This window comes from Bombus fervidus, chromosome 2 (assembly GCF_041682495.2).
Source record: "Bombus fervidus isolate BK054 chromosome 2, iyBomFerv1, whole genome shotgun sequence".
NCBI lineage: Eukaryota > Metazoa > Arthropoda > Insecta > Hymenoptera > Apidae > Bombus > Bombus fervidus.
This window is the reverse complement of record NC_091518.1, coordinates 3235941-3257948: the sequence shown is the minus strand read 5'-3', so window position 1 is coordinate 3257948 and position 22008 is coordinate 3235941. Positions and strand designations below refer to the sequence as shown.

Below are 22008 nucleotides of genomic sequence, written 5' to 3'. Positions count from 1 at the left end.
TCGCAGAGTTTAAACTCCACATGTTGCTCGCGAGTGAGCAAGAATACAAGTGGGCAATGAAAGGGTCACGCACAGCAGACTCGAAAGGTCAGTCGTGCATACGAGTGCTTCGATGGTCACGCGTACGTGCGCGCGTGTTGGTCCCTTGTCTAACATGCGCACACTGAACCATACATATACATATACAAGCACGGAAGCTATGGTCGTCGAGTCAGGCAGCCCGCTCACTATTCCGAATTAAATAGTTCTCCGAAAAAGGAACCTACTCAAGTCCACCCAGCAGCCCCCCCTGCCCTATTCTCATGTTTTATCGGCTCCTATCGTCGTACAAAACCGTAAACTCTACTCGCGTTTCGCCTGCCGGAATAACGAATCACTTGTCCTCCATGAGAAGAAGAGAGATCAGAATAGAGAGAAAAGAGACGATCCTTATCGCCACCAAGGCATTTTTACGTTTTCTGCGTCCGGTCCGTTACGTGGACGCAATTTTTTTCTATATTAAAGTCACGCTTGTGTGGCCTGGCAATCGCTTGGACGCGATTAGTCGACCGTGGATAATCGGTCCCTTCGGGGAAACCACCAAAAAAAAATGGACAATAACGCCACGCGTAACGTTTCTCGGCGTTCTGATGTAACTAATGGAAAAAGAGTTCTTGGTCTTTATGGCAAATACGACTGTGGTGCAACAGATTCAAAATGGAAGCTGCTGTGGTTATGTTATAATCGGCCGATAGCTCGTTACCGATCACGCGACCTGTTTTTCATTCAATTTGCCAATAGGTCGCGGATAAGGTAGCATTATCTGGCTTTGTGCGAGATATTGTTATCCGAAGATCACGTAGAGGATGGATTGGAGAAAAATGTATTGTACAGATTCGCTTGCTCTCGATATTGAGAATCAAATTACTGTATGGTCTACCAGTAAATTCTTATATATTATGTTCGATATAAATATACGTAGTCTGACGTTCAATCGATTTAACCAATTTTCGTATAAGATATAACAGATCGTTGTACTAATTTCAAGAAATACATAACTATTAGGTTACACTGTTTTCGTAGCGATATATTACGAATTTCTATCGGATATTTTTGTAAAAAACGAGAACTTCGTAAAGTGTTGCGACAAGGAAAAAGAATAAATGGAAGAATTTTCGTAGAATTGAGAAAAAAGCGGTCACGTTTCTCGTAAAAGGGAGTGTAGCGAAACGGTGGCGCCCTCGACCTCTGATATCATTACGTGAATGATGGTTCCTGGGTAATGGAGAGAAAATGGAACAACAGGTGTGTTGCAGCTGGGTCGGCAACATTGCTGCCGCGGAATGACAAGAGCAAGCGCGAGGAAAGTGTACAGGTAAAGATATCTCCGCGTGCACACTGTCCAAACGCTATTACTCGCTTTACCGTAAAGTTCCACGTTTCATTTGAGCCATGAACCGAAAGCGCATCGCCGGTGGTCGAACAAGCAGCGGCCATCTTTCTTTACTGTGTTTCTTCCCGCACTGCGTCGAAATGACCTATTTATTTGACGCCAGTGCACACAACACACGTTAACGCACCCCGTTTAAGATGAAAAAAAAAAGGAGGAGGCGCGCTGTTACTTTTTTTCTAGACCACAGACAACTCGAGTGTTATAATCGCTTTTTCTCAATGGATTTCCTCTGGTTATCACACGGCCGAGTTCGTTCGTTCGTCCCTGGGTAAAACCAATGGAACTGCGACGGGATGGGGCCGCGCGACAATACGATTTCATTATGGAAATACAAAACGGCGAGAAACTTTTTAAAAGTTTTTCTCCGGTGTACGCAATGCAAAGCAAAAAAAAAAAAAAAAAAAAGAAGAAGAAAAAGAAGGAAATCACCGAGAAGCTCGTAACGGCATTTCACGTTCATAAATCATTCATGGGGATGATGAAAAAAGTAGGAAAAAACAAAAAGTTCCGAAAAAAGGAAAAGTTCGTTGGGCTCATTTCTTTCGCAAGATTGACTGAATAAATAATATCCTGGGAGATAAATGTGGCTCTGCATCGAAGCATCTTCTCATCTACATTTTGTACGCAATGGAGTAAAATGTTATAGGTTTATGGAAGATGAATTTTAGAGTGACAAGTACGATTGATGAAGAAACTTGATGTTATGGCGGGAGAGCGCCATCTTTGAAACAGTTTAAAGTTCGATATTCGGTATAAATGAAAAAACGAAAGAAGAGAATGAAAAATGAGTGTTCATTAATCAAATAGTCCAAGCGTTGGCTTCTAAGACTTTGAGATTCGACTAGCGAAACAGAGTGCAGTCAGCAAATGCGGCTGTAGGTATTTACACCGACGAAACTCGAGAGGCCGCGCCATCGAAATCGGATTGGCCCGTGCACGGTCCATGTGGCTGACATCATGTATGTTATGAAGGAAGAAGAGTAAACAACGTTCGTTTCGAACAAAGAGATCGATTCAGTCGAAGAGCAACGCCTCATCGAAAATTCTGTCAATCAGCAATTCCATTTCATTCCCTCGGTTCATAGCGCCTTAAAAGCAACGTAGATTAAAAAAGGAACGATGATGCATCGAAATTTAATACGTTGAGGAAAAGAGGTTACGGAACTGACGGAGAAAAGAGAAAAAAAATAAAGGAACCAAACAGGATCACGTACCAACGAGTCAGTTAGTGTTCCGACCAAACGACAATTTATTTCCTTCCAACCGGCGACGATACGTTCAATGATCGGACGCCGTGGCGTTTCCGGAAATTTTCCATTTACCGCAGCAATTTCGACGAGACAAGTCGCGCCAACGAATGTTTCGTGAAAATCAATGTAGCCGAAAAGCTTTTGGGCCGGCTTCTTGTTTGCCACCGAAATAGTTTGTACCTAGGGTAAATTTAACATAACCTCTAATGTCGACAATAAAAATGGAGGGCGGGGGGGGGGGTGACAATCATAGCAATGTAAGTCGGTTTATTGCTAGTTTTTTATAAAATAGTATTCCACACACCACTGTGACTCTAATTTCGGTCAGCTAATTGTAAACAGAAGTGCAGAATATTCGAAGAAATAATCGGTTAACTAAAGGTAATAAAAATTTCAATAGTTATCGATTTCATGATTCTCTATTAGATTAAAGTGCTAATATTGCTAGGGGATTTTACGGCGGTTACAGAAACTTGGATAACTTTCCAGTTCGAAGGTTCGCGAATTTTAAAGAGGTTATAATGTAATTGAAAATGGCGGGGGTTCTTATCAACTTGTCTGTGTAGTTGCGCGCAGTGGCGGTGGTCGAAATTTTTAATTACGACCATTTGAAATTCAAATGCCGCCGCAATTTATTAATCTCTCTCTAACTTTAATCTGTCCCTGGCCAGGAACTTTGAAACGACCCCGTTTGTGCAGTTTCGAAACTCGCTTGTTGTTAACCAACGAGAAAACGGCACTGGTGCTGCCACCACTTCAACACGTCCTTACAATTACGCTCATTCTCGCTAATTATTTCCTGCACGCTTTAAATTGAAACATTCGACTATGACGAACGAAAAAAATGATTAAAAAAAGAGAAACAAAGATACTCGTCGTTGGAAGAGAATACAAATGGGAAAAATCGTTAGACGAATACCCGAACCTATTCAAATCCACACCAACCTCCATCGTCCTCTACTGGTCGACACCTCTTTCATTCGATTCTGAATAAAATCTGTTTCCACCAGAGATCGGCAATTCTTTTTTTTTTTTCTAACTTCACCGGGGATATTGTCCTGCGTGTGATCAATATAAAACTGAACATTCATCGAACGCAGGCAGTCGTCGACCTACTTGAAAAAGAAGAGAAAGACGGAGGTATAAATTGGAAAAAAAAGAGAGGAGAAGAAAAAAAAGAGAGGGAAGAAAGGCCATACGCAGTGAATCGGTTTGGCGCATCGTTCGCGAAACGAAACTGACGCGACGGTTAAGTGCAGCTAGGGGTTTGCAGACGTTTCCACTTGTGACCAAACGATTGGTTCGAGCTTCCGGAAACCAAGAAAAGTCGAACGTAGCAATTCTATCGGACAGTATGGTCGCGGAGCTCCAATTACTGGCTACCTACCCGGTCGGGGGCAAGCAAGAAGGAAAGAAAAAACAGGCTTCCGCGACAGGCGCTCGTAACTCCTGACCGTATGGCGCGCGCGCGCTTTCGTGGAATTCTATAGGGACCTCTTAACGTCCATTCTCCCACACTTTTTAAGTTGCACTTGAAATTGTTTTTCATTAATTGCTCTGTGGTCACCGGTTTTACAGTCATTTGCACGCGTTTAGCGTAATTCTCTTACTTTGATGTTCTACGGATTCTTTTATGCTTAAAACATGCATAAAAGATGCAAAGAGGAAAATGTACAGGTTGGTTATCGAGTGAAGGACTTACTCGTACAAATATGGTGATCGCGATTTCTTCATAGAATATTTTATATTCGATGATCTATTTACGATGATTAATTCGGTGAAATATTCTTGAAGAAAGATTAGTTCGCCGACCTACGTAGGTGTTCCATTTTTTGTGGAACGACAAAAAATACGTTAGATCAAATTTCTTCGATAGTTTACGGCATTCCTCAAGATCGAAACAGCCGATAAAAGAAGCAAAAGAATTACGAGCTTATCCTAAACATATTTTTTGCCCTGGCATTACGTGCCACAATAAAGATAATTTTTTGTCACGAAATGTTTCTTCTACGCGCTATTAGATACGTGTTTTTGAATATTTTCGTATGCACTGTACATACACAGAGAAAAGGCTCACGAAAATACCGAAGATCGTCTCTCTAAAGTATGTTTGCTATAAATATCTTGCAATTTCTACCCATACATGTACATTTGCAGGTTCGTTTAAAAGTTGGCCAATATAATCATGATAACCATACCTCGTTATAGCGATAATAAAATTTCAAAATGTTTCGTACAACAAACATAACACATTCACAAAAGCTTTCTATGGTAAAGCGTTGAAATACTTTCGTGAGCTACTGTGTCAATGCGTGTGCATGTGCGCGCGCCATAGTGCGTCAACGCGTGCCATTACCATGTACCAGTCTGCCCTAAATGTACCGCGACGAAATTAGTTTTGAGAACAACGATACCAACACGAGAATCAGAGAAGGCGGGGACACGAGACGGTGTGACCCGCGTGTATTTATACGCGAGTATTTGCCGACCGGTGCCGTAGCACGCAAATTTTCAAGACGAGCACAAAGGAGGCATTGTAAACGATTGTTAATTTCGCGTGAACGCACTTGGTGCGCGCCACTCGCTTCGCCTCTCGCTTTATTTCGATCACAGTGACGGCCATTGTTCTTTGAAAATCTCCAATGAGAGACAGCCAGGCCATCAAGACGCGTAACAGCAGCAAGAAAACCGATTTCATGCTAAATTTAATCAATTATCGTTCTCACAGGCGTGTCACTCACGTTTACATTATCTTTATGCATTGCGTCTATTGTTTATCGAACGTACAGACTGTGAACAGCATTGCACAACTTATCCATGTGTCCAAGTCTCTCTATCACTCTCTTGCGTCAATACGTAAATGTCCACGCGATAACCTCCTTGCGGCTGTTGCCTGTCAATGAGTCATGCATCGCTGTTTTGGTTCCAAAGTCTGAAATGCAAACGTAGCCCTCAAACGCTATAGGGTATACGACGATTTCTCGTCTATACGTTTATTGGATTGTATTTGTACAATTCATTTATTAGTACTGTAATATGTATTTATATTTCAAAATTTTATTGAGACAGAATAAATGTTTTTTCTTTCGTTGTAGTTGAGTGTTGTAAATCATGAGGTTATACGTGTATGAAAATACGCACATAATTATGTATGAAAATTATAGAGTCATGAAAGAATTACAATAGTCATACTGTAACTAGAATAGTGCATGGCATTGTTTCAATCGATCCTGAAATGTCGACGATTCAGGCGGATGTTAAATGTATCGATACGGCAAAGTTATCGACGGAAGTAACCTCTGCATATTATTTACTGTGCATATTTGCCCTGTTATTCTATCTACTGTTTGTTTATTTCATGTTATAGTTCGAGTTCCGTGTTTATTTTGAAGCCGTGTAGCTTACAAATGAAATTAATTACGTTGTTTTATTTATCTACAAGCGCGCCATCTACATCCGCGAAATATTCCACTTCGCACATAAAAACCTAGGGTTATCGACTACATACGTGCGCGTGCTATTTTATGAGAAATTTATCAGCAATCAAAGTTACTTTCTTTCGCAATCTTTCCCCTTAGGGGTAAACTTTTATCGCAGTCTGTGATTGAAGAACGTATACTTAGAATTCTTTGTTGCTAGTATCTATAGTTCCTCGTGAGGCTAGCGAGTCGCGAAGTAGATGGTCTGTAATGATCGCAGTTTGCAGAGTTCACTTCCTGTGCGATTATGATTTCAGCTATCTGTGATGCATGCCGCCCTAGCTAGTAAGAATCCGCTATCTACGCTATATATACGCCACGCCGTTTTACTATGCCTATAGTTCAGCTATAAACTAAAACGCTTCATAATCTCGTTTCCTACCAACGTTCTTCCAACTGGTCTTTAGAAATCGAAATTTCGAAACAACAAATGATCGTTTCAGGAAATCACGTACGGTGGATCATGAAAGGTGCTTAAGCGCATATCATAGAATACTTTTACGTGTATATACATATGTAGCGTGTATTGTATAACAGGTTTTGAAAAGTTACAATAGGATAAGTTAAGAAGTGAAAAATTCCCTAGAACCGATCCTATCTGGTGATATATTTTTCACATATGTGTTTTTGGAAGGATGCGCCGTAGTACATGAAATTAAAAGCAAACTTTCTCATCGCATCTTGGACAAAAACGTGATCAATACTTCTGATTCTTGTATTTTCCATAGACAGCAAACAAAGTATATGAATTTTAATATGTTCGTATTCAAACGAATAACATACGAGTAAATTACGACAATCGCGTGTCAACGCAGTGCTGACGAAATTTCAAAATGTTTCGTATAATACGCACGACATATCTATAGAAGACGTTTACGACCGTTCGAATACCTTCGTGACTCACGGTACGTGATTTCATCGAACGATCGTTTCCTAATTTCCCCCCTTATAACTGCTACTTCAAAACGGTATAGAGTCAATTTTTAGGTTAGATAGGTAATACCAGAGTCGAAAAACGGCCAGTCGGAAATGGAATAAAATTTAGCGAGGATTAGTTCCAGCGATATAACACTGTTCTCTTGCAGTTTACGCTGAATTATGATAATGGACGTGTTCTCGATCCACGCATCACGGGTTTGCAACCTTTTCAGCCGTGATCCACGGTTAGTAAAACAAGTGGGGGGGGGGGGTAAGTGGAGAGGGGCGAAGAAGGCAGGACCGTATAATTACCAGCGTCCAAGCAATTTCCAATGTTTCCCCAGCCGGTTCGCTCTTTCTATCCGCGTTTAGCTTCTCCCGCTGAGAAACAGAGAGCCCGGGGGCTGATTCCTTGAAATTGATTCTCCGCTTTCTCGAACCCACCATCTGTTGGCGGCATCCCCAAACGAAATAATCGAGGAGATTAGGGGCTTGCGAAGACACGGGATGAGGTCGCGGCTGCTCTCCCCCCTTATTTCAGCTTTTTTTCTCAATAAAATTCTGGCACGTTTCTGCGCCGGATATTGTGTATCGCGTGGGACAGCGCAAGTACCATCGTATGCTGCGGTCGAGAACTCGATCTTGCGTGAACGAGCAATTCGGCAGTGATCATTCCCAAAATCTGCCGCGACAGATCGCGGCTAACCTCTGGATGACGTTTTCTCGATGGAAACGTTCGATGTTGCCCGTTCCTCCGAATTGCATCGGTGACCGATCGAGATGAAATTTGGTGGATTCGTACTTCTGAGGTAAATAAATTTCGCAAACGAAAACCGAAACTGATAAGAATACGATTTTAATAATATCTCGTTGACACGGTAAATATATACCGAATTTAAGAATTGCTTTTATATGAAAAACCTGCAATGTCAATTATCATGTCTGTCTCCTGTAATCATAATAGAGACTTACTTGTACAGTCTGAACGCATGAATTTTTTCAACTTAAGTTGCTACTTTACAGATCCACCATCTCTCCCCAAGATAGTTATCAAATTCTACGTGGAGTATTCGTGTGAACCTTCAAAAATACTACGGTTAAATCTTTTTCTCTAGGTCACTGAGAGAAAATGGTTGGCGAAACGAAGCAGATGCCTCCACTGTGTCCCCTCGGTCGCCGTTCATTTATCATTGCCTTGGTGTAAAGGCAGAAAAATGTAGAAAAGCGACGAGGTAGATGTACATATATACATATATAAGCGGCGCGTGATTCCGATGATTTGCCCACATTATTCATTCTGGAAATTGTACAAACGACGCTCGGACGACGCGTTGATAAACGACGCCGAGACGCGTTCGATTACGTCGCCAGGAAATCTGAAAAATATATGCGACGTATTGGCAAATTGGATCCGAAGAGAACCGATTTTAAATTGATAACGACCGATTCCCCGAAGTAGTGGGCACGGAGTGTCCGACTGTCCATTCGTTTATATTTCTCTTTATTATGCGCTCACGACCGTATCGATTACGCGTGGAATATTAATTATCCGAGTGTATTTATGACGCGGCATATTTGTTCTGAATCCACTTGGTTAAAAAACAGGTCGCTTATATAAGTTATATATATTGGAACGATATTATATTACAGACCTGTTACAGAATTGATACAATTCAGGAAATTTACTGTTTCGCTTGGGAAAATTATTCTCGGTTTCCTTGGATTACAAACTGAGAATAATATTTTATCTTCTTTGAACATTATCATTGGACTTGACACTTGGCTATCGTTATTTCGTTTCACATATCATCGTTATTTTTCCTGGTAAATTTACAACATAATGAAGTATGAAGCGACCAACAAGTCAGCCCTTATTACCTGACTGTCTCATATCGTTATTCTGACCTTCTACAGACCCAAGGACCCACCATATACTCTAACGATAGTTTAATGTCTAACGTATATAGATGGGTCAATCGGTCTGCACTAAAATTACGGGACGTAGAGTCCCAAAAAGTACTTTACGTTTACAGCGGGCTATTCACCACCACCTGGAATTTATTACGTGCTGGTAACAATCACGAATAAAACAAGTATCTGCCATACGGAAAGAGCGAATGTGTATACAAAGAAAAAAGGGACTTCATCCCAAAAAACAATATCATCCACTACCTAAGACGGTAGAAAGTCTCCCACTCCTGAGATGGCGAAAGAACGAACTGTGAGTCGAGTCTAGGCCAGTCTGTGCCACACATCTCCCGGGTTCCTTTGGCTCTTCAAGCCCTCGCGACAGTCAAGTCAACTGTTCGTACGACAATCGGGCATTCATATTAACTCTACGTTCCGTCAAGTAATCAAATTCACCGACTTCGCTTGTGTATGAGAGTGTGTATCCGTGCAAAATAGAAATAAATATATATATTAATAAAACTGCAGACTACAGTTTTATTCCAACTGAACTACCCCTTATCCTAAAAGAAATACGGGGATCGATCTGCTCGTGGTGTCGATTGATACAATCGTAACGGGAATTTACGACTCCCGTTGACGTGCCTCCTCGCGAACGCATCTCCCCGCGACTGGCCGAATTTACAGTGTTCTTAATGTGTTCTAAGAAATTGGTATTTTCCAGTTGTATCGATTTTGATTCCGCTTGAAGTTACATTCATACTTCTCCATAACAATAGCTATGAATAATATTAGTACAAAATGGAATTACACCTTAAATGTTGAAATAATGATTAAACGAGACTTTAAAACAAATCATGCCAATTAACGCTTAAAAATTTAATCAACGTTTCGAGTCACACGAGCAGATATAGAGAACTAGCTATTCTCCTTGCTTTCATTGGATATTTCAAAAACATTGGAAGCATCGAATTATTTATACTGTGTATAATCCACCGTGTGCAGCTGTATACAGTCGCATGTCCGTTCCAATGCTCTATAACATAACGATACCAATTATCATCATTATGCTCGCGTGCAATTAACAACGTGCGGCGAATTATAAACGAAACGTAATGAATTCGATGCGGTTGCGTTATCGAACACACACCGATAGTTCGAATCTGCGCAAGAAATTGAAGAATAACGAATTTATCACCGAGACAATATCAGTCTGAAAATATCGTGATTTCCAATTGTAAACAGGACCGGTCATGTGATATCGCTTCTCGATTATCTTCTACATCCAGACACTTCCAGTCAGAATATTGTTTCCAACGAAACCTGTTTACAAATTTCACAAATGATACCACACGCATAAAAATAAATCCGAAATATACGATCAAATTTTCCCAAGCGATGCTTAGTTTCTACGAAAATTGAATTAAAGTATTCCTCTAGTAAGATTACACTCGGTAAAACCTACTGTTAGCAAGAAAAATGTCGCCAGTACTGACGATATCTATGTAGAATACTTTTAGGTTACCTTTTAGAAGGAAGGAGATTTACTTCGAGTAACTAATTCTTACGTTAATCATTTGTATCGAATCTTCTAATGACTAAATTAGAATCACCAATCTGTCCATAATATCTGTCCAAAATAATTCTACCCTTATTCAGTAATACCAACTATTAGTAACATTTCTAGTTACTTTCTTTAACGACGATTATGCCAAGTATCATTAACTAAGATAAATCGCATTAGTCACATTAATGGTCTATCGTACGACTAAATCAGAGTCATTAACCCTCCATAATCTAAGTCATAGCATCTACCCAAAGTTAGTAGAGTAGTAACTTTAAGAAAAGAGAAGTAAAAAAGAAGTAACTTTAATTCTTGTAAAAATGAAAGTTCTCATGATTTCGCGAGCGTCTCCCCCTCTGGCGGCGTGTTTTAAAATACTTCCCCGACGACGTGCGGCTGGTTGGCACACGTGAATCATTACACGGCTAAAATACCACGTTCAATGAACAGGCCGAGACGCGCACGTGCGGGACAGGCACACGACACGCCTGGTCGTCTCCATTCAAGTCGGCCGGGAGTTAAAACTGTTTTACCAGAAGTGGCGGCACGTGATTACGTCCCGGGCTATTCTTGGCACTGGAGAGGCTAGGCTTGGATGTGCACACTCTCCTTTTCCCTCTATCCATTCCGAGAGGAAGTACGGAAGCGCGTAGATAACTGGAACACTTCGAGACGCGAAGGAGTAGCGGTATACGCGTAACCGGAAGAATAGCAGAACTATACTAAATTCAAATATCGATTAAATTTGAAATTTAAAAGGACGTCTATATATAAGATATATCAAACATATACGTTTGCTACTAATGAAATAATAATAAGGTAAAGTAACTATACATTCGTACGTTCGCAATAACGATGACAAAGAGTTGACGAAAATTGTTAACTATAATAGTCCTTCAAAATTCTAATCAAGTAATTATAGAAAACGTACAGATCGAAAATGATCTACCATCGTGGTACATTATTCGCTACCCGAGAGTTAAGTTAGCGATTCAAACTTTGGAACCGAAACCGCTCATAACGATGAACAACTCATTGACAGACAGCAACCACAAACAAGTTATCTGTAGACTTACGTATTGATGCGAGAGAGTAATAGAGAGGCGAAAGTACGGAAGCGTGTAACTGGAACATAACGTTTCGAGACTTTGAGACTCTGAGATGGGAACAGTGGTAGTAGTGGTACGCGCCAACCGGAAGAATAACAGACGCTAAACGGAAGTAGCGGAGGGGGCGGAGAGAGAGGAGGAGGAGGACGAGGAGGGTGAAAAACGAAACGCGAAATGACGAAAAGAATGGAGGTACTGGCGAACGAAGTGGGTAAATGACTTGAGCTAAATCAGAAAATTTATTGTGAATACGCGACGAGAGGCACGCCGCGAGTCGAAACTGTGCCACACGGACGTTTCTTCTTCCGCCTCTCGTGCCTGGCCAAGATTAAAATTCTTCTCACGTTCGCGTCGTTAACGGCGAGTGTTTTTTGATGCGCGAAAGGCCACCGGTGAACAGCTTCTTTCTTTTTCTCCCTGTCTCCTCTTCGTCTCTCAATCCTTTCTCCACTTCGTTTTTTTTTTTTCTCTTTTTTTTTTCGTACTAAGAGAACGGACTGTAATTATCGATCGCTCGCGACTTGTTTGTGCTTGAGCGAGCGAGAGGAAGATGGGAGCTTCGAACCAATCGAAGTTTTATGCAATTATGGGAGCGTGTGCATAGACCCCGGCCAGCCGGTTCTAAGTTGTACGCTGATGGGTAGTGAATTCCTTGAGGAACGGAATATTAGAATATCGGAACTTTGTATTTCTTTGGTTAAGCGATTTCTTCTTCTAAATGGTGAATTTTGAGATCAATGAAATTCATAATAACAAAAATGTTTTGTTGATCATTATTGACTGGTTTATGCTTCATAGAGCCTCATGATAAAGTAGGTGAAGGCACAGTATGTTTTTCCATTTTTATTATAATGTATGTAAATAACATTAGAGAACCAGTGATAATATTGTGCAATATCTTTATAACTACGATCTTGTGTTGATCAATATTTTACGTAAATCTTGTCTTGTTGCGTTTATCCTACTTGATTTCCTTGATTTCTTCTACACAGCTATCAACGTCACTCGCAGAAGGTAGAATACCTGTCTTTGAGTAAAAACACAGCTCGTTCACAGTTCGCTGAACCTTCCTTTTTTCATTACATAAAACTGGATAAAAAAGCGGTGGATTAGCAACTCTTGAGACAAGAGCTGCAAAGTGTAACGAGGGCCCGTTCTTATTTCTTTAATGCGCAAGTAATACGTCACTAGTTTATTCTGTTTTGCATTCCGCTACCTCGGATATCAATTGACATATTTAGCGAGAAAACATGATACGTATAAAACATTATTGAAGCTGACTTCCCTTCCTACAGCGAGTAATTCCCAGTGACAAATGATAATTTCAAACGAGTAAAAATATTCCGCCGTATATTCGTCCATTTTTCTTTCCGCATTTCTCGTCGAGTTAACCAGCCAAATGGAACCGTGTAAACTAAAAAAACACAGAGCCACACACGACACAGAGGACAAACGAAATTGTTTCACGTTCGACTAACGACTACTGCGTAAATTGGTCACGAAGCAGCGTTGATATGGATATGTACAAACTCAGAAAGAAAACAGACGAGCAGGAAAATCAGTGTATACGAAAGAAATGATATCCCGGAAATAGCCGAGAGATAAAACGTTGAGATAGGAACGAACGTTTGCCGAGCGAAGGTTTATCCGTCTCAAACAGAGGAGCCCGGTATGCTTCGCGTTAACGAGAGAGTCGAGTATCCATAATTTAACGCGGCCAGGATATCTTTCGAAGCGCAAACAGGTCTCGAAAGAGGAGAGACAACGTCGTCGGTGGTTTCATCGCCGGGAAACAAGGAGAAAAAACACACATAGAAAGAGATAGAGTATATGTACTCTGAACCGAAACCGATGATCAATTTCCCTGTCACAAGCTCGTAGAACAGACAGCGATATAAAGCAATCTGCGATATTCTCAGGGTATCTTGGAATTTTCTTCGAAACCTGGCAATCGATAAGTTGGTTGGCTTAAGGCCGAACTGCCGCTCCCAACTCGTTATATTTTATTCAGAATTAGAGTGGAAGTTAACGAACCTCCTGCGGACCGTTTAAACCGACTTCGAAGGGTGACATCGTTTGCTTCCTCCACGCCGCTGTTTTCCAACTTAACCGACAGAAACAGCGCGCGATTCCTCTCCACCTAACGTTTACATGCGGACGACACAACTCTGTTCCTCGCCGTGACCCGAAGGACGATGGAGTTATGCAGTTCGATATCGTCGGCGGAGATATTACTTTCGGCTCTGGGAATCGTTTCAACGATTAAAACGGAAACGACCAGGTGCTGACCTCCGACATCATGGTGTAGGTGGAAAGGTTATACGAGGATAGATATCGCTGTCTCTGGCTTGGGAAAGGTTCGAGGTGAGACAACGTTCGCATCAACGCCACCAGGCAATTGAAAATAATGAGATTCGAGGAGCGGAGGATCGAAATATCGGTGCGGTGGCCGCGAAAATGTTGCGATTCGAAGGAAGAGATTGCGCGTAATAATAAGCAAAGAACGTCGTCTTCCTTTATACCTGCTGCTTCTACCACCTATTCGTGCCCATCCTTCCTGTTCAGTCTTCTATCTCCGTCTTTCCTATTAGTTCCCTTTATACTTCGTCATTTTCCACCACTGGCTCTGATCGTCTTTGTCATTCCCTCGTCTCGTCCTTGCCTTCCGTTTCGTTTCTTCCACTTCCTCGTCATCTTCCTTCGCAGCCTCCTTCTCATCTCACCGTTACCCCCACCACGCGCCACTCTCACCATCTTCCTTCTCATTGTTCGTCCAATCGTTCTGTGTCTTTCTAGGCATCAGCCCGAAGAAGACCGCGCGCGCGACCCAATAAATAATTCATTCTTGATTATTTCCTGATATTTGATTCCGGAATCTAGGCACGTACATTCGACTTCTGCATAATTTATTCGCTGGTAAAAGGGCACCTATAAATCCCGCAGAAAATATAGGAAAAGATCAACGGAGGTAAAAATAAGCGAGAACGCGTTAGCCTGTGGCAAAAATTCCACAACACGGCCGAGTAGTAAGTCTGTAATAATCGTTATATAGTTCGGGCCAAATATAATTCAACTGGCATGGCGCATCGGCTGAAAATGCTCTTCACGCTATGCGTTGATTTAAATCCAATTAACGGTGAACGAGTGCGTGAAACAGCAGTAAGTGGCCTTAACCGAACTACGAAGCGTACGATGTCGAATCAAAATAATTATAATTGCCGCGTTGATGCACTGCATTTGGCCGTGCGTTCGCGTCGTAACCGAAACGTCGTCAATTGTGCGTTCACCGTGTTACTGGTCCAAGTGGATTCGCGGTACACGGGTTCCGCTCTAACTAACGACATCTGCAAACTGCGTTATGTCGTTCTGTTTACGGAATAAATTATAGCGGGTCAAAATGTGCTTTTGACTATTCGATTAATTTTAGTTTTTATTTAATTAATTTTACATGGTAGTGGAGAGATCTTTTTCAAAATGTGTTTTCGGTAATTATACTGTTTAGTGATCTTTCCCAATTTCGACTATTTGATTCCAGTCGTTTTTCTTTTTTTTCTTTTTTTTTTTTAAGGAGGAACAAATTTTTCAAATTTGATATATTTTAAGTTTAATCCACTTAACGTATAGTTAATGTTCAGAACTTAGCACAACATCAGGTTAGATTCGGGCCAACAATTTCTTCAATACGCTTAAATAAATTCATTGAAATTTAATCCAGACCTAATCTTACTATTTGGTACATTTCAAATATTAAGTCAATTAGAAAAAGTATGCCTTTTTGTTTATTATCAAACTGTGTAATGTTTATAATTGTCAAGTGTAACTGCGAATGAATAGTGAATGTTTGACCTTTTATATTTAGATTGCATAGTATCTGATAAAAAAAAAAACTGATAATGTCAAACAAGATACAAAGTATCGAAAGAGCAATAAACATTGAAATTAGTTATAAATGCAATAACTAGCACGAAAGCGCGAAGCATTGTATTAATTTTTCTCAGAATTTGATTAAAATCAATCAGCGTGCTGCGATATAACTTAATCTCGCTGAGGCATGATTGGAAAAAATGCCGGCATGATTACAGCAACGAGTCTTATTCGATTAAGAAAATTAAGGTTATTGAGCAGTTGGCATGCCGCGTGCTCGACGCATAAATATTATCCCGGTTAGTGGAGCAAACCATGACCACAGATCTGCGGATCGCATTACTAGTCCTCGCACACGTATTGACTGCTGGTGTGATGGCAAACAAATATATTTGTCCGGGCTAAACTTAATTAAATGCAACGAATTGTTGGTTTACTGATACCGGAATGCACTTTCAAGAGCAATTTAACAACCATTTGTGTAATCGAATATATCACGCTTTGTGCATTTCTACATATAATGATTATCAAGTATACTCGTACACTGATTGTGTTAGTGTTGGTGTGTATGAAATGTCGTTCCTCCAAAATTTGAATTTGACGAGGAAGTACGACTCATTAAATTCGATTATTTCATCATACACATACACTACTGTATGGTTATTATTGTAAAAGAAAAAATTTGATACTAATCGTATGTATTCTATGTTAAGAATATTCATAACCTACGACAATTAAATCTTTATTTGTTTTTAAGTTTAAGGAAAGCAAAGTGACGACATCCGTAAACAAAATGGCCAAACGTCCGAGTAACCATAACCTAATTTCCGCCAGTTAAAAAAAGAACGCCTAGTACACGTGCGAGTGAAGTATACTGAATAAAGACTGTTAAACGCGAGTCTGGACTAATCAATAAACAGCCTCAGTGAAACCGACCAGCCACTTTGACTCCTTTTGATCCATACTGAATAACCAAACAGTAATTCTGAATACTTTTCGAACGAGAAACGTAAATATATCGGATTTCAAGCGATATGTGTAACGCGTACAAAACGCATGCGCGTAAAACAAACATTCGGTTCTATATCATGGTATATCTTACCGCGGTACGATAATAGGACCTGATTGATTTTGAAAGCAAACAGATGAATCCTCTTCCAATATTCACTTATTTATACGATATTTTCATCCTATCATTTTCGTATTTATTGTAAACCTTCATTCATATTCATATCATTAACATTGATGGGTTATCACGTCCCTTTTATTATCCTGTTGTCGATAAGACTTCAACGAAATAACAAAATACGTCAAGCAGTATTGTTCCTATATATAATTTCTTTAACATATCGATCATAAATCACGAACCGCTAATCAGTTTGGGCACCAAAACCCAGGCGAGAATATACGATGGTACGGGTAGCGGTATTATTTGTACGAGCTTCCCGGTGCAAAAAAAATTATATAAAAATTATATATCCGCATATTATAAATTCTAATTAGCATTATTAATAACGAGATGAATATATCCTCACTCGTTTCAGTTCTGTATTGACTCGACGTTACAATGCACCCAGAATTCATAAAAAAACAAACCTCTACATCCAAAAATCTTTAACAACGATCCTAAGCCACAGCCATTTGAAAAATTTTACTAACTCATAACATTCTCCTATACGCACCATTTACAACAAAGATTGCCGGTTCGAGACGCCTCGATCTCAGGAGCCGCGGTAATTTCCAACTTTAACGGAGGAAGAAATTAAAAATAATCGACGATGATTTCCTACGTCGGTACCCTGGTCGGTCACAGACGATGGATCGACCGACAGCGTGGAATTTCATGAAATACACGCTCCAAGATAAAGCGTTTTCCACGTGTGTTTAGCCCACCGACGTCTGTCGTTGGTTTATGGTGGGGAGAGACACGAGTGGTGGGGATAGAATGAATCGAGGCGCGAGGGGACGAGGGCGGAGAAAGGGCCAAGATTCACATCGACGGTCGAGCATTTGTTCCAAGATGATTCTCAGATGCTTGATCGCTCAAGCAGATATAATCCCACGAGCCAGGCAAACGGGATGATTTTAAACAAAGGAAGCCACCCGTTGAAGCATGATCGAAGTTCGCCACGGTACGTGGTCGTTCTTCGCGCAGCCTTTGGACGCCTTCGAACAACCACTAACACAACAGACTGAGAAACGAACCGAACCGACTCGCGAGGATATGACCGCGCGTTCCATCGTGCCTTACAGCTAGAGGGCTACACGTAGTGTCTCCCTCGATCTTTGTACTTCTATCTTTCTCGTACTAATGTATGCTTCCTTTTATAATACACTTCCCGAGGCTCCGAGCGGTGCTGTTATTGCCTGGTCTTCAGCAGGTTAAAGTCGGTGAAAAAATGATCGTCGGGTTCCGTGATAGTAAGATTATTCCTTCGAATATTTCAGTGCCATCGCGTTTGATATTATGTATATATTCCGTCGTTTCAATACACTGCGCGTTTTATTTCGAGCGATGGCATTCTGGAACGAGGGTCGGTTCGAAGTTGAACAGCAAGAGCTTACTACGATTTGTCTACAGTGAAATAAGAAAAATTAGGTAGTCAGTTAACCTATGCACCGAAGAAGATGAATCTTCGTTCGGATACTAATTTCTCTATTTAGGGACTCACATTCTTTTTACCTATATGCTAGAATTTCTAACAGAAATGAACCTGACCAAATTGAAATAGATTTGTTATTACTATTAATAGAGAATTAATTAATTAATGGAAATATGCCAGGATGCGTTATTACGAACAACACGCGATGGCGCTATCACGAATCTTTGACACTACCGAAAAGAAAACGAGAGGAACATGTAAAAATTCTTGACGGACACCTTTCCGTATTGCGGTTTTCATTGCTTTTCCTTATGACGCTTTTATTTGGTAGCAAATATATGCGTGACGGTATGACGTTTTACAGTCGCGAAGGCACTCGTCACCACGTAGGAATGAGAACTCGTGCACCGATAGAACCGATATTTCTGAATAAAAAATTGAATCTCGTCACAGCACCGCTTTATGGACGAGCGTGTGCGCGCGCCAGCGCACCTGCAAGTAGTCGCCCGTTATATGGGGGACTATATCGATATCTTTTGATGTGCTTCTCCTCGGTGTGTGCAGAATGGATTCGAAACTTTTGCAAAGCAACTGAACCGAAAGAGTGGCATCGATTTCGTTTCAGTGCTGTTTATATGCACAACACGATCCGGCCCGACCAGGTAGATTTGTTAACGTATTCTTTTATGCGCGTGTATTAGCGGATTAATGGCACACCTTTAATGCATTTCAAATGATCTAGAAAATATGTTTCCGCGTATCGATACTGCGTAGAATGGAAACCGAAAGAAGCACAACAAACGTTTGCCACTTTGTTACACGCAGAATCGCGTGAATTATTATCGTTAAAAAAGTCTTGCTACAGAATTGTTATCTCGTACAATATAATTAATAAGTCAATGTTAACCTGACTTAAATTAAACGTAGCTTTTTCTAAAGAATGTAATTTGCGGAGTATAAAGCGTCCATGAAGAGAAAATGAAATTTATGTTCCATGCTTGGAGTGGAGGATGAGCTTGAGAAAGAAGCCGATTTCGCACGACCTGTAGAATAATACGGCGGACTGAAAATTACAGTGGCGCAAGTCCAATTTGAGGATTTCAATTTAGTCACGAGTATCGTCCATTTAGTTTATAATTAATATATTTATATACATAATTAATTAACTTATAATTTTATTCTGTGTCACGAGACACTTTTACGATACGAAAAAATATAAGGAATTTTTTGCTATTTTATAAAAATTAACGCCGAGTTCCACCACTACGATTCTCATGTCAAATGGAATTAGAAATTTAAGAAAGGTGTAGTTGGACCAATTCGGCTTCAACTCTCTTTGGTCTCGCTTCTGCATTACTACTTTGCCAGGGATTCGAGCATTAAAGAGCCGGAGGTCTATGGATTTCACGTTGAGCCATAGCGTGGAGTTCGTGTTACCTTGACGAGGCTCTCTCGACAATGCATTACCACCGTCACTGCCTAGAATCGTATTTCGTTTTTCGTTCGAAGAGGTAGCAAGCAACGCTGCCAGGCTCTCACGCAACCTGGTAACTGCGTGGCCGGCCAGCATAAAGAGAACGAGAGAGATGTATAGAGAAGTGGACGAGAGCGAGTGAGAAAATGAGAAGAAAGATAGCATCGACGATCGAATGTTCCTCGCGAGTGGTTAGCTATCCGGCCTCGTTTTTTTCTTTTTATCTCCCGATACCTTTTGTCTTGCTCTTTTTTCTCCGCTGTTTGCGCATCAGTTGAAGCGTGGTACGCAATTTCAAGAACGAAGCGCGACGAAATCGCTCCTGCTTCTCGTTTATCCGCCGAACATTACGCCATGGAAACACGCCACGAACCAAGCCATATCGTCGTCATCAAAATATCTTGCGCTCTCTAATTGGAACTTTCCATTGTCACCGGCACTTGTTTGCAATTTATGAGTACGTACACATACAATCATGCGTGGATGCCTTTTCATAATTAGTTGCGAAGTGACACAGTCGCAAGAGAAACCTCGGACGCAATACGAAATACGATAGCCACGGACGATATGAAATTATAAATAATAGAAACGAACGGATTTTTTCATCGTCTGTTTGAGTGCCGATGTGACAAAAAGATAGCCAGAAGTATATCTGGTGTTCTGTATTGCAAGGAAGCTAGTATGTAATCCTGATTTTGTTCCGAGATAAAAATACATTTATACGAATGTTGTCTTTTTGTCTGTGGTGGTCTGTGGTCTACGAATTTGAATTGTCTTACGTAAGTAATACAAGGTAAGCGTAAAATTATTTGAAAGAGTCTGTCTGTGATGAAATATTTGAAAAAATTGGTTGGACGAGTTGGAAGAGGAACGTTTAAAGAAATGGTTTGAATGAATTTAAAGAGTGGCATTGAAGTTGCTTCTACGTTGAAAGGTGTAAACCACAAAACTTTCATACACAAAAGTGTTTCCCACTGAGTTGTTCCAGTAACTAGTAATGAAGTGTCACGTCAAAAGTGACTCGTAAGTTCTGAAGAGAACTAGTACTGTCACGCCATTGAAACATGAAAATGGAAGAAGCAAAAGGAAAAGAAAAGCGATAATCTTAAAGACTTAAGAAGTTACGTTTAAGCTGATAAGTTTAATCGCTCAATACCTCGATATTTCCAAACAACAAAAATTAATTAAATTACCATTGGATCCCCTATAATCCAATCTATAAGCGAGTCCTTTTACGGAACAACACATTCACCGACGTTTCTCATTACAGCGGCAATACCTTCGGGTCAGACAGCGACGACCTCCGGCTTGCGCAAACCTCGGCGTGCACACGCAATAATATCATCGGCACAGCACAGAATCACCGCAATTACATATCACGCGTGACCCACGAGTGAATTTTTTTTACTTCTGTATGTGTTATATAACATTTAAGAAATTTCGCTAACACTATAATGAGACACGTCTGTCATGATTATATCGATCACATTTGGAAGTAATCTGAAAAAATATATAAAAGTTACAATACTTACTGCAAACGTATAATTGATAAAAAATTCACAGGATGAATAATCGTCTCAAGCATAGAAGAGATATTAACATAATGGATAATATATTGCGTAAATAATTAATTTTTATCTCTGTTTTCAAATATGTCACGATATTGACGATACAAACACGATAGTTGTAGGTGCCGTTATAGTGCTAATAACATTTCAAAATGTTTCATATAGCACAGAATACGTGTAATAAAAGTAATTTGCAAGTGTTCGAATACGTTCGTGAGCCATTGTAAGTATGCAGCAATTTAATAGAAAACGTGAGGAATTCCACGACGTTTTAATGCACGGCAAAGTTTCACCAAACGATGCATGCACGCGCACGAACACTACACGCTCGTTACGTACTCGCGCTCGCGATGATTATACGTACACTCGCACTTTCGTTCTTTGCGACGAACGTCGTTGGACACAGAGAGCTGCTGGTGATCGCTGATGCTCTTCTCGCGTCATCAGCAATCGAGGAGGTGAGAGGAGCCTTCCTCTCCATCCTTCTTCTTCTCCACTCACACTACACCGACCGGCCTTCTTTTTTTCTCTGTCTCGTTACCTTCGACTCCCCGACATTTGCACTCGACAGAGAGAAAGAAACTCGACACTCGAAGAAGGTGAGCACTTATATCGCCGCGCCTTTTGTATGAGAACGGGAATGACGGCGGCGAGAGGAACCAGTCATCCCCGTGACTCAGCCGCGCGATTCGATGAAATCGAATTTACATTGCGCGCCACCTCTAAGCGCTGCGCATACATCGCATTTAATTCCCATTCGTGTTCGGCTTTCGAGATGATGCTCGCAAGAGAGTAGGCAGTTTCCTCTCATCAGCCTCTCGTGCCACCTTCTTCGCGGT

The 22008-nt window shown here is 40.7% G+C and overlaps 1 protein-coding gene and 1 long non-coding RNA gene across 4 annotated transcripts in view; one reads left to right on the top strand and one right to left on the bottom strand.

Annotated features, from left to right (window-relative positions):
• The window catches only part of LOC139993732 (uncharacterized), a 121687-nt gene that overhangs the window by 74491 nt on the left and 25188 nt on the right, over window positions 1-22008 (bottom strand). The window contains exon 1 of one of the 3 annotated variants that reach the window (XM_072015726.1): window positions 20795-20991. The exons of the other annotated variants lie outside the window; for them this stretch is intronic. The gene's annotated coding sequence lies outside the window, so the exon portion shown is untranslated. Of the gene's footprint in view, window positions 1-20794; window positions 20992-22008 lie in introns of those variants that run through there. 3 annotated transcript variants of the gene reach the window in all.
• Window positions 6844-8906, top strand: LOC139993986 (uncharacterized). Its single transcript, XR_011801508.1, has 3 exons — window positions 6844-6901; window positions 6977-7888; window positions 8195-8906. It is a non-coding gene; the product is annotated as an uncharacterized lncRNA (long non-coding RNA).